Genomic DNA, 12,562 nt, shown 5'->3' on the forward strand with positions numbered 1-12,562 from the left:
TTGCGAGGCATTCGTCTTGCGGGGCACCACTGTACAATATCAGCAATCTGCTGAATCTGCTTCATACACACAGCAAGCATAGGTTCATAATTAACCACAAAAGAGCACGACCTAACTACATTTGAAGCAACAGAAGAATTTGTTCTCCTCCACAACTAATCTCACAAACATAAAAGTTTCAGTTTCCAAGTTCTCAGTCTATTTACCTGCAGCAAAACTCAGACTACATAGTATTCTCTACGTGACAGTATACATAGCCTTTCCTGTATGGAGTTTTATCTCCTGAGCAGCAACATATCACGTATGGACAGGCCTCATTAGAAATGGTATACACAGTGACACTTATTTCTGGAGACCCTATAAAAGCTGCAGCCAGATTGGGTTTAGGTTCGGCTCCGCCTGGAAGTCAGTGGGTCAACAGCTTGCAAAAATAAATAAACAATTCAAACAGTAAGCTGCCATCTTGGCTCCTCCCTGCTCCTCCCTCCCTAAGGTTTCATTTTGCCTTTATATCTCACAAGCAGTCATATTTTTTTGGTCCAGAGAGCAAGTATCCTAGCCAGCCCTTGACAATCTGACAACTGCATCCCTTCATATTTCAGAACAGTGAAACATTAGGGTTCATCTCTGAATAAACAGTTCTCTTTTATCACAACAAAGCAACAACATGAAGTACAAGTACATGCTTGGCAGGGGGTTGGCCTCGATGGCCCTTGTGGTCTCTTCCAACTCTATGATTCTATGATTCTATAAAGCAATCCAAACCGTCCTCATATTTGAACTTGGGGCAAGTTTGCAGAAATGTTTTTGGCACAAAAAGGCAACGACATTGTGACTTTTCTCTAGCAATGCTCCAAAGACAAGATTTTTTTAAAAATGATAGCTCCTCTTGGCACTCAGGGATTATTTATCAGTTTACAGTGGTACCTCGGGTTAAGAACTTAATTCGTTCCGGAGATCCGTTGTAAACCTGAAACTGTTCTTAACCTGAAGCACCACTTAAGCTAATGGGGCTTCCCGCTGCCGCCGCGCCACCAGAGCGTAATTTCTGTTCTCATCCTGAGGTAAAGTTCTTAACCCGAGGTACTATTTCTGGGTTAGCAGATTCTGTAGCCTGAAGCATCTGTACCACTGTATTATTTTATTCCTCTTATCAGCTGCTTTTCAGGGCCAAGCCCTCACAAAGCAACACAGAGAAATAAAAACAAAATATAATCATGTAGAACATGAAGCATTGAGTGGATACAGACAAATAGTTGCATGAAAAAAATGGAATCAGATCGTCTAGGTTTTTTCGCATTCCAGAACTGAAGGATGCAGGCAAACATTAACAGGAAGAGTTGCCCAACTGCAGAGTTCACCACGACAAAAGGCCCTATCTCATTGCTGATCAATACAGCCAATTTCACTAGTGGGAGATTGTGAGAAGGGTCTTATATATGGGTGCAGACAGCCCTTTAGATAAAAGGGCTTCATTTTGCACAACAGAAGTTACTAAGCTACCTTCCAAGGTACCCAATGTGAAACACTTCACACTAATCCAGTCTGGGTCATATATAAAGCAAGGCTAAACAGATTATTTGGCTTAATTCATGTTCTACACAAAATCTGAATGGCGGGGGGAAAGAAGGGTAAAAACTTGCAATAATTTTAAGGGAGAACTTGTTTTGAACACATCAACACTTGGTTTATTTTAATCATTAACATCCTCTGAAATTTCATTTTGCTGCTGCTGCAAAGGATATTATCAGAAGCTGCTTCTCAGTTGCTCCCCATTTTGATGCCCCTTGGAAAGTTGCTGTGTCATGTCAAATAGTTTTAATGAGGGATTCTGGGAGAAAATTGTTGGCTGTCATCCTTCCCACCTCCCCAGAATCCCCATCAGAATAATATTATATCGCAGTGCAGCATTATTCCAATGGTCGTTGTGCAGGGAAAATATATGAAGTCTGAGAGGACAAAAATGCCTAAAAAGCAGTGTGCTGCCAAAGTAAGTCTCCCCTCTAAAACATTTGCAAATCCTACCCCTAAAAAATTGCCCTCCAATTTGCCGTTCCTGTAGCACAGGCATAGGCAAACTCAGCCCTCCAGATGTTTTGGGACTACAACTCCCATCATCCCTGACCACTGGTCCTGTTAGCTAGGGATGATGGGAGTTGTAGTCCCAAAAACATCTGGAGGGCCGAGTTTGCCTATGCCTGCTGTAGCAGCAGTCACTTTTTGCAGCAGGCCATTTTTGAAATTAGTTTAACAAGTTGCTCTGGTTAGCAAGAAAAGGATGCTTTCTGCAAAGAGTGCTATATGGTACTCATTTGACAATACTTTCAATGCTAGGCGAAGACACCCCCCCCCCTTTTAATGTCTTTGATTAGCTACTATGGGATTTGCTCAGTCCAATGGGAATTGTGTTTGAGGAGAGGATTCTCTCATTACTTTGTTGGTTTGTTACGTTGGACTTATTTTATATGCTGCATTTCTTTGTATTTCATGTTTTTAATTATGTTATTGTACGTTGCTGAGATTTTGGCATAGGCACTCAAAATTCAGCATTTGATGAACCAGTTTTACACTTGCATTCCACCCGTTATCCTTCAGATTCTTACCCCTAGTTCTCTCATGAACAAAAGGAGCTGAATAAGCTCTATTTAAGGAAACAGGCAGTTGCAAGTGATCATGTCAATCACCTAAGCTTAGAGATGAAATTTCTGGAAATTTTGAAGACACAGGCAGGAAAATATTGTTTTTCATTTTATTTTGTTTTTTAAAAAATACAGACACAGAAGCAATGCTTACTTGCTTGTTAGCCTCTTTTACAGAGCAAAAGTCACTTTGTTACTTTAGGAACATAAAATTATGATGGGCTGTAATCAACTAAGGCCTACTCAAACTAGACCCACTGAAATTAGTAACCGTGAGTTCCTTATGTCTATTCACTTCAATGGGTCTTACTCTGAGTAGGATTATCGCTTAATATAATCCTATGTCTCCTTCAGTCCTCCACACCGTCAAGCAGACATAAAAAAGAACTGAGAAAAAGGGGGTCTCAATGAATGCTACATAAAATTTTATCAGTCTCATTTTCTGGGCTATTGCTATCTTTCTGCTTCTTAATATTTGCCATCTTATCTGTCATGGACTTCTAAAAGCTGAAGGTTTGGGTGGATTGAAACAAGCTTCTGTATCCTTTCACACATCGTAGTCCAACATTTCCCCAGTTTTTGCAATTTTTCAGGGAAAAAAGGCTTCAAGGGAGGGGGCCTTCACATTTTAGGTAAAGCCACCTCCACAGTCCACAAAGTGGCCAAGGCATTAATAGGGACACCAGCCATGCCGTGTGGAAACTCCTTGAAGGACTCTCAGAAATTCATCCAGATCTATCTGCCTCCAAGGGCAGACCATTCCAACTGGTACCTCACCTTTGCAGCAAGCCTAAATATCACCAGAAAATGATCTGATCACAATAAAAAAGTGAAACAGAAATTCCCCACATCCAGATAAACATCAACCCCACCTGATTAAGTAATTCTATGGAGGTATTTGGCCAACTACTTCTTAAAATGACCCCATGGTTACACTGACGGAGGAAGAGGAGTGTAGAGGGAGCATACTGTTCCCAGCAGAGCGATCCCGGCAGGGTGCCATCGCGGCTGCCCCCCCCCCCCGCGCTGGGCGCCCCACCCTGTCCCTGCAGGCGGCGCACCCCGCTCCCAGGACGCGCCCCTGCCCTGCCCCTGCATAGTTATCATGGCACCTATGAAATCTTGTTTTATCACAATGGTTTGCCTAAAGTGAAACAAACCACAGTCGTAAATTCAGACATAACGCTAAACCAAGGAACATGGTTTGTTTCCTCCCAGCTGTTGCAGGGAGGAGCACAGTGGGTGCAATTTGTCCCTGCATGAAAAACCATGGTTTACAGTTTATGGCGACATGCAAACATGGCCACAGAATAAAGCATTTCAGGTGTACTTGTTTTTGGGCCTCAAAGCTATAATGCACACATCAGATGCAAGCATGTTGCTCTTTTTTATTTCCATGTCATGAACTACAAGCAGAAAAAGTTAAACATAAAAAGTCTTACTTAATAAATGCACAGATCTTCTACTTTTCTTTGATGTAAAAATCCACTGAGTCTTGAAACATCCAACCAGGGTGCAATGATTTTCTGCTGAGAAATAAAGCGATATCTTTATGAAATAGAGAAGATGCAAAATTGTAGACAGGCAAACAGATGCACACACAAAACCCATTAAAATCAAATCAGGGAGTGGTCTCTCACCAATTCTAATAAGAATTCTTGTTTTCAAGTCTTTTCATTGGTTTAAGATTAGGGGATGTACATAGTTTGCTTAGCTATTTGACGTAGTGTGTTTATTTTTATGTAATGGTATTATTTTACTATTGAGCACTCCTAATATAGTTCTTGTTCACTCTCAGTAATGAAGGCAGCAATATACCAAAATAAATGGAGCACATTATATTATTACATAAATTATTTGCACATTAATTTTAGGCTCCTTTTTTAAGCTCCTTATCCTTTTTCTTTTGAGGCTCCCACCTGTTCACTTACTCTATTAATAATAAAAAATAATGTTTATAATTTATTACATTTAACTGTCGCTTTATAATGAATAAAATGTTTCAAAGCAACTCGACAAAATAAAATACACCACCATAAAGACAATGTAGAACCAGAAACACTTAAAAATAAACAATACAAAACACAAGGCAGTCTCTGCTTGTGTTCAAGTCTCCCACACCTGAGACATGCCCTGCCCCTGACACTCCTTGCTGTTGCCTCTCCTGCCACACTTCCCTCCTTGCCTTCCGGCCTTCGTGCCAGAAGATAGAGAGAGGCAACTGTTGTGCTGAATTTCTTTCTTGAACCCAGGAATTCATATTAAGTACTGGGGGCAACTGATCCTATTCCCATCCAATGGGAGGATGTACAGAATGACAAATACCAATAACCTCTCTCCTTGGATACAGGAGAAAAAGTGACGATGTCCCAATTAACATCATTTGAGGCCATGCACACAGGACTGTCCTTAAGGGTAACTGGGCCCTTTAGAGAAAAGGGTTATCAGAGACTTGAGCGCACAGACTGAAATGACCAGAAGACCTAGAAGAGAACTACTAGCTGCAGAATGTCTGGTGTTGTCTTTCATTGTATTGAGGCACACTTGCTATCCTGGCTGTTTTTATTCCCATTATAATCTTCCTACACGTGCTATCATGACTGAGAGGTAATTCACTCGATTCAGTGAGATTTTCTATTATGCCAGACTTTCCCCTTATAATGATGCAAATGAAGGAAAGAACATGACCTCTTCACTAGTTTAGTTCTTTGTTGATTTGGTTGATAGTGTCTGGGAATCAAGAGGAAAGTGGATCATAGCTTTATACTGAGTGCTGTTAATCTTCCCTTTGCATAATGCTGGTACACTCTGGCCCAAATACTGGAGATTTATTTGATGTGCACACATTTTCAAAAACTAGTAAACACGTTGGATTCTATTACGAAAGAACAGCTTTGTAGCTCTTTTCAAGCACTATGTTTATATACTGTATAGGTACTGTCATGTGTTTCAATTTGCATCTCTACAAAATGTTGAATTTTTTTTTGTTCCACAGAGGCGGGAGGAAGGAAATCACCCAGCTATTTCACTCATTTTGCCTGCATAAAGCTGTGTCACATGCATTCAGAACTCATTTTAGCATATTCAGCTACAATGATACATATTTCATTTATTCATATGCATTATTTATATGCAACCAATCACATATGGAATCATAAAAACAGAGAGCAAGAAACAGTAAACATACTTAAAAATGGGCTGTCTTGATCTATATAGTATATATTTTAAGGATTTATATGCTAACTTTCAAAACAAAAGTTACCCCATGGCAGCTTACAAGAAGTCATAAAAACATTTTAACACCTGCATTTAACAATTATTTAAATCAAAAACAGCAGCATAAAATCGTCCCTATTTCACACCAGACTAAAATGAAAAGCAAAAGCAAACAGAGAAGGAGTCACATGTACCTCCCTTAAGAGGGAGTTCCATAGATATAGGATATAGATATAGGATCAGCACTGAAAAGCCTATTTCTTTTGTTTCAAACAAGACCAATCTTAATTGTGAGGACTGCAAGAAGGGCCTCTGTGGATGATTTTAAGGCCTGGGCAGGTCCTTACAGGTATAGGTGGCTCTTGAAGTAACCTGCTTCTGAATGGTTTTAAATTGAGGCCAGAAGCAAATAGATAACCAATGCAGCAATGTAAAATCAATGTAATGCATTTCCAACACTTGACCACCATAAGCATCTTGGCTGCCTTATCTTGTACCAACTGATGCTTCTGAACATCTTTAGGGGCAGTCCCCACAAAAAGTGTGTTACACTAATCTTGTCTGGGTGTAGCCAGGGCATGAATAGCAGAGGCAAGGCCAACTGCTTCTATATAGGGTGGTGGCTAGCTCACCAGCCTAAGCTGGTAAGCATATTTTAAATATCCTGGGAGGAATTCAATGCTCTTTCTCTCTCCTTCCCCCACATGCTGACCCTGGAGTTCTCCCAACCTCCCAAAAACCCATTTCTTGCGTGTGGGGCGGAAGATAGAGGAAAGCCCTGTTGCGCCAGCATATGTCCTTGTGTGCGCTTCCACTGGAGGGACTCATGAGTTGGATCCCACCCACTGTTGAAATCGTTCACTTATTCCCAGCCATCAACATCTTTGCTAAAGAACAGAAGGTCTTGCAGCATTTCCAGAAGACCCTCAGACTTGGTCTGTGGCAAGCCATATGTGGAGGGACGTGGGTGGCGCTGTGGGTTAAATCACAGAGCCTAGGACTTGCCGATCAGAAGGTTGGCGGTTTGAATCCCCATGACGGCGTGAGCTCCCGTTGCTTGGTCCCTGCTCCTGCCAACCTAGCAGTTCAAAAGCACCTCAAAGTGCAAGTAGATAAATAGGTACCGCTCTGGCAGGAAGGTAAACGGCGTTTCTGTGTGCTGCTCTGGTTCGCCAGAAGCGGCTTAGTCATGCTGGCCACATGACCCGGAAGCTGTACACCGGCTCCCTCAGCCAATAAAGTGAGATGAGCGCCGCAACCCCAGAGTCGGCCACGACTGGACCTAATGGTCAGGGGTCCCTTTACCCTTAAGCTTTAAGTGGAAGAGGAGTTCCAGAGCTACAGAAAAATATCTGATGACCTCACAGCAGGCCAGACTTCTCTGCAAGCCATTGTTCCAACTCATCACTTATGAAAGTGAGTCACCTACATTAAACCCCTCACCATGACCAGAAAGGGAGTAAGCACTGAGTCTGCAGGACCTGGATCATATGTAAAAAAGAGCTGGATGTCATTTGTTTACTGATGCATCTGTTCTGACACCTTATAATCATTGATTTTATATAATACAAGCCCTAGGAATCCCTAACATCCTTGCTGATTTTTGTGATGTATGACACTCAGTTTCAGCCCATGAGATCCAGCAACAATGCACTGTTTGATTTATTGCGGCCTAAGGTGTATTTATTCTCTCAGTCATTAAAGTCACAATATGGCAGATTATGATCTGGCTATACAGTGGTACCTCGGGTTAAGAACTCAATTCATTCCGGAGGTCCGTTCTTAACCTGAAACTGTTCTTAACTTGAGACACCACTTTAGCTAATGGGGCCTCCCGCTGCTGCTGCGCCACCGCCGCACAATTTCTGTTCTCATCCTGAAGCAAAGTTCTTAACCCGAGGTACTATTTCTGGGTTAGCGGAGTCTGTAACCTGAAGCGTCTGTAACCTGAAATGTCTGTAACCCAAGGTACCACTGTATGTTGGAACATTCACACAAAATCAACAGTAAATAGTTTCAATTTAATATACTTGGCTACTTCCTATGAATTACGTAAAAATTCTGATATAAACTTCCTCAAAAATGGTTCGATAGCATTTTGGGTTCATCTCTGAAGTAGAAGGAGCTGTTTGTTTAGGAAAGTTGAACAATTTTATCTAACTAGAGGAAAAAAATAGCAGTGTTCTAAGAGCCAGGAAGCCATTGCAAATTTTAACATAAACTTTTACATAAAAGCAAATATCCAGAAAAACAAGTGCTTTAAAAAAAACCTGTAAATAATGCTAGCACAATACTTCAGTGACTTTAAGAGATGTGATACATGACTGCATAATAAATACAAAATTCAGTTACTACATATATGCAAAATGCTTTCAAAACTATACAAAATGTCATAAGAGTATGAAGATACTTTTAATCACATTCAGAGATAACATTCAGAGATAAAGAACTATCATTTTACTGAAGTTACAAATGCAAGCAGGATTGGGGCAAACTGAAAATTCAGCTTGAGCAACATTATGCTACGATTACTTTTCATTCAATGTTGCAAACACTTTTTTAAAATACATTTATAGCCCAATAAAATGTTTTCTGCTCTCTTGTTATCTGCCAAGCCACCACCATTTTACTCCCACAATAGTTTCAGTATTACTTTAGTTCCGTTAACATTCACACAGCTCAGCTAACATTTAACCACTCCTGTTTTTCACCAATTTGACCTCAATACATACTGTTAAGAAAAATGATACTACTTTGCAATGCACAAGGCATAGAGCACGCTGCATTTATAAATCGTCCCTATAACTAGCTAGAAAGTTACTGATCGTGTTGTTTACCTTGGGATATAGAAGACAATATAACCATCCAGAAGTTACTTAGCTAGGATTACACATTTTTTACAGCGAATTCTCATCATGATGTGAAAAAACCTTGTTCCGTGTATCAGAATAGATGTAACCACTGAAAAAGCTCTTACTTCATGTTCTTTAAAGTTCTGAGCAGACAGGACAAAGCTGTATTGCGAACGGTGAAAATCTGCTGCCTGGAGCAGTAAACTCCCACTCCCCACAAAAGCAAAATCTATTAGGCCCCAATTCTTTACTTAATTCCATTGTGTAAGCCATCAGATGTGGGCATTCAGGAAAAAATGCTTTCACAGAAGCAGCCCTTGGGGTGGGGAAGAAACAGATTGGGAATATGAAAGTCTTCTATACTACAAGATTGAATTGTAAATTTTAAAAATAGACACAGATGGGGGAAGCAAATGCTAGGAAAATACCATAGATTTGCAAACAAAGAATAACACACACAGAAAGAGATATATACATGGGAAGGACCTGCAACACATTCATTAACAAACACAGAAAATAGCAGAACTTAAAACTTTTGAAGTAGCACTCTAAAATTTACAGCATTTTGGCTGCGCCACATTTTGGAACCACCATGACAACCCGTGTCAGTGAGCTCCAAATTAAACACCTAGAGCCATTTTTAATTCATTACAGCTACCAACCGTCACAAGCCCTGTTCGCTTTCTTTCTTAATTTGATCACTTTTGCGTAAGACTGATTTTCTGTTCCATGAATACGGAACCCTGTGCCTGCTCCCACTGAGTTCACACAATGCTGCGTAAGTTTGAGAATGAATTTCATTCAGCCAGCAAAGGCTGTAACATTCTATAATGATAGAGACAAACTCTATTAAATATGCCAGCTTCTAAGGTGTTGTTTTTTTTTAGTATGATGGGATTTTTCTGTGAGACCATGAGCTCATTACTCATGCTAAAAAATAATTAGCCAGGAGAACAATCTACCTAGACTACAGTGGCAAGGGATTATCAGTAATTCAGGATCTCCAAATCAAGTACTGGAACATATATTTTACCTCAACTGGAAATTACAAGGACAATATAGGAGTAACTACCAAGTTCTATATCCTGCATTATGCTGTTACAATGCCAGGCTCAGACATCATAATGGTCTCCTTATGGTTTTTTAATCTGTGTCTATGAATTATCTAATCCAAGCTAGCAGTTGCTACTTTTTGACTATGGCCTTGTTAGTGCACTGAAGTCCACAGAGGCATAGCTACTATTAGTAAATGCTAACTAATTAGACTCTTACCTCTGACTCACATCTATAGTAGCAATTCATATCTTCTACTTTTAAGACAATAATGAAAGCTTTGTCCAGTAGAAATTCTGTCAGCATGCCTCTCAATGACTGGGACGTAATAGCCTCAAGAATTAAAATTTCCTAAAATATTTTAATAGGCCAGGAAACGCAACCATTTGTGAAGTTATTCTGGTTGGGAAGTACATTGCAAATTTTGCAAAGGAAATAGCAAATTTTGCTATTAGAATTATAGCAACTCATCATCTGGCTGAGTGTTATGATGAGAGAAACTAAAGATAAAAGGTAAAGGAACCCTGGATGGTTAAGTCCAGTCAAAGGCGACTATGGGGTGCGGAGCTCATCTCGCTCTAGGCTGACGTTTGTCCACAGACAGTTTTCCAGGTGTATGTCATGTGGCAATGACCGCTCCCCGCATAAAACGGGGGGCGCCCTTTGCGTGGACGTGCGCAGCCCCTGGATCTGGAGCGGCTCCATCAGCATAGGCTTGGGTTTGCCTTCCCTCAGGTGGGATACCTGGAGGTCTCCGCCTACCCCAGTCAGTTGTCCAATCCCACCTGGGGGAAGGGTTGCCAAGAATACCAGAGTTCCCTGTTAAAGGGGTTTCTGAAGGGAGGCTTTGACCGTACGCCGAAAAGTCGTCATTGCTCTCCCCTGCGGCGGCGGCGTAACGGGGGCGGCTATCTCTGCTTGAACATATGTTCTCCAGAGCCGGCCCATCCCCCCCAAACTGGATAAACCTGATGCTCCCTAGGTCCCCGGCTGGGGACTGGGGAGGGAGAACGCCCAATGCCTGAGCCAAGGTCTACCCACATTTGAAATTTAATAAAGTTGTGGCCAATTCAATCCCATAGCACATTGTCTTGAGTCATTATTCCACATGACGGGGGGACCGCTCGGGATTTGGGGATTCCGCCTGTCCACGCAAATGCTTAAAGCTAACAAAATAGTTAGAGATATTCAACCAAATTTTAACCAGAGTAGATCCATTAAGAGTAATGAAAATGACCAAGTTAGTTCCATTTGTTTCAACGGAGTTACTCAGTAAAACATAGTTAAATGCCACACAATGTTTCCAGCCATCTCCTCATGTTTCCCCTCCCCTTTCCTGATTGGCTGTGGCAATAGTCATGCCATTATTATGACTGGAGGCTACAGGCACCCAGATTTCAGGAAAACCACCCCAAAGCAAGCTTTCAGCTGGCTGCCAAGCAGCAAAAAACCTCCCCGTCTTTTTTAAAACTACACTGAGGAAATTGTATTGTACAATGTTTCTGATTTTTGTTTTTAGTGCAGCATGTAATTCTGCAAAGGAAATAATAAATTATAGAAGGGAAGAAAGTACTTGTCACTCCTTCCCTTCTTCAATTATCATTGCCCAAAGAAAAACATTAGAGAAATGCAACCAGAGAAGCATCTTCGGGGAAGGCATCTTTTAACCACACCCATCTCAAAAACGGTACAGTGGTGCCTCGCAAGACAAAAATAATTCGTTCCGCGAGTCTTTTCGTCTTGCGATGTTTTTCGTCTTGCGAAGCACGGTCCGTCGCAACTGCGCCTCTTCAAGCGGCTTTAAGAAAAAGGCGCAAGACGTTTTCGTCTTGCAAAGCAAGCCCATAGGGAAATTCGTCTAGCAAAACCGAAAAACCCTTTCGTTTAGCGAGTTTTTCGTCTTGCGAGGCATTCGTCCTGCGGGGCACCACTGTATTTGAAAAGTCTACAAACCTCTTTGTGGCAAGCTAAAGATAACAGCAAATGAAAAATACTGGTTGGGGTAATTACTGCTTATTTATCGTTTTTCAAAAGAAGCATACCCAGTTGAGGGTGCAGGAGGCAAAAACAAATTCATGGTTTCACTATATATTTTGTAGTTTCTTCAAGTGACAAAATGATCAAAAATACAGACAACTCTGTCATAAAATGATACTATTTCACCTAATCAAAAAGGTCTCCTTTCCAAATCTTGCTCCAGCATTTCTTTGTGGTCAAAAGGTTTTGGTATTAGTATTAATATTTAAGTATGTGAGAACATATTTCCTGTGCTATCTAAAGTATTTGGAACAATTTTCAGTGAAGCAGTAATATTGCTCCTGACTTGCAATTTCAACAACTCTGACTGGAAAAAAGCAGCTCTTAAAACATCTGTATAAAATTTATTTTGTGTGTACCCTTATAATACTGCTCCTCTTTCACCTTGAAACAGTTTATTCTAGTTCCCAGCTTCAAGACATATTTATTCTTTTCATAGAGTGCTATTCATACTGGGATATCAGTTGCATTTAGAGTGCTTAAGGTGATATATTTGTTTCATATTCACACTACATTTGATAGCCATTTTAACCACCAGATCCCTGTATGTTTTATGGAAAAGCAGTTATTTGTTGCAATTGCTTCATTATTATTATTTCCCCCCCCAAAAAACCCATACTCAATTTTAACATTTTACTAAGATGGTACACAACAGATATGGTTATCTATGTAGTCCTTTTAAATTAAGTTCTCATGCTTAGTTAGAGCTGTTATTTTTATTACATGTGGGTGTCTTAATAGTAACGTGCTGTGATTGTATAGCTG

The 12,562-nt window shown here is 40.6% G+C and overlaps 1 protein-coding gene across 34 annotated transcripts in view; it reads right to left on the minus strand.

Moving 5' to 3' along the window:
• ATXN1 (ataxin 1) overlaps positions 1-12,562 on the minus strand; it is a 300,198-nt gene that overhangs the window by 164,398 nt on the left and 123,238 nt on the right. For 16 of the 34 annotated variants that reach the window (XM_083519211.1, XM_083519243.1, XM_083519240.1 and 13 more), the window contains one exon: positions 4,082-4,168. The exons of 4 other annotated variants lie outside the window; for them this stretch is intronic. The gene's annotated coding sequence lies outside the window, so the exon portion shown is untranslated. The remainder of the gene's footprint in view (positions 1-4,081; positions 4,169-12,562) is intronic. 14 more of the 34 variants (XM_083519227.1, XM_083519215.1, XM_083519235.1 and 11 more) reach the window with 1 other exon arrangement.

This window comes from Podarcis liolepis (assembly GCF_965112155.1).
Source record: "Podarcis liolepis genome assembly, chromosome: 8".
Classification (NCBI taxonomy): Eukaryota; Metazoa; Chordata; class Lepidosauria; order Squamata; family Lacertidae; genus Podarcis; species Podarcis liolepis.